This window comes from Sceloporus undulatus, chromosome 11 (assembly GCF_019175285.1).
Source record: "Sceloporus undulatus isolate JIND9_A2432 ecotype Alabama chromosome 11, SceUnd_v1.1, whole genome shotgun sequence".
In the NCBI taxonomy this organism is placed as follows: Eukaryota; Metazoa; Chordata; class Lepidosauria; order Squamata; family Phrynosomatidae; genus Sceloporus; species Sceloporus undulatus.
Genome location: NC_056532.1, coordinates 6,761,305 through 6,762,865, shown reverse-complemented (window position 1 = coordinate 6,762,865; position 1,561 = coordinate 6,761,305).

Genomic DNA, 1,561 nt, shown 5'->3' with positions numbered 1-1,561 from the left:
CTTTGGGTGCATCTACACTGTCGAAATGATGCACTTTGACGCTGTTTTAGGTGCTGTCACTCCAGCCTAAGGAAGACTGAGATTTGGAGTTTTGCAAAGTCTTGATCTAGGGTGGCATAGTGAGCGTTGGACTATGGCTCCGGAGGCCACGGTTTGAATCCACGCTCAGCTTGGGCAAGTCATACTCTCTCGACGTTAGAGAATGGCAATGCCCAAACCCCTCTGGAGAAACTTGCCAAGCAAATTCCATGATCGGGGGTCGAGTTGGAAATGACTTGGAGGCACACAACAACACCAACAACACAAGGGCTTGAGCCTTCTCGGCCAAAGCGTGCCCAAAACTACAAATCCCAAGATCCCGTAAGGTGGATTCTGTAGTGTGTTGGCTTCCATTTCCTTTCTGGTGCACAACCTTCCTTTTAGCCTCGAGAGGATTTCGCCTCTAGTTGAACTCAGCCTGGGGGGAATAATGCGCAGGAAGATCCAAAGTGTGCCAGCAAAGAGTGGGAGTCGGATAAGAGGAGACCTCCGTCTGGAAGGATGGAAACGCTAGCCGATCTGATAGGAAACAGCCAGGTGTGGGGTGCTGGGTTGTGGAAGATTGAAACCGACAACTTGCCTGGAGCAGAGAGCGCTTCTGCCTCCTCCATTATTAATAAAGGCTCCAATGTAATTAGTCCCCATCAAGGAAAGATCCAGGCAGGAAAGCTGTAAAACAAGGAGAGAGGCAGACGTTCCAACGTTTCACAGGCGAAAAGTGGGACATGGGAGGCCAAGCAACATCGGAGCGTGGTCAAGACAGCAAAAATAGCAAATAAAGGGGAACATGCAAAGCTAGGAGATTACTTTTGCCTGAGCCGACTGGGAAGAAAAGCATGATTCTGCTCCCTTCTTTCCTCTCTTTAATGGAGTGCAAATGGCTTTTGCACATTGAGCTCAGTTTGCAGTGAAGGAAGAAAGAGGAGGCACAAAGTGGGAAAGCAGGAGGAGGAGAGAAACCGAGACTTTCAAAAGCAGCGAGAAAGTGGGAGTTGGAGGGTATGGAGACAGAGCAAACCATAGGAAAGCAAAATTGATGCAGCTTGACACTGCTTTAACAGCCATGTGTCCCTTCTATAGGATTTTGTAGTTTGCTGCGGTCCCAGAGCTCTCCGACAGAGGAGGCTAAAGGTCTCACAAAACTACAAATTCCATAATGCCATAGCACTGAGCCATGGCCGTTAAAGTGGCGCCAAACTACATTAACCTTGTAGTGCAGACAAACACGCACCGAAACACATGCATTCATGCAACCCTCCATATATGCAGCATTTATCGCACCTAGAAAACTAGCTTCTTCTCCAAGACATTCCCTGAGAGGTTTGGTTCTCTACATACAGAGAGCCTGCGTTGGATTTTGTTTCTTAGTGCAGATTTAGTATTTAGTCACACGCACAAGTTTGCACCTTGGACAACAGGGGTGCATTTCACATTTCGTTCCTCTCGTCTCCCCTTTTAAAACAGTCAGTGCACCATCTTCTCCTGGAGACGGCGAAGGAGAAACAAAGCAGAAGGCCAGTTC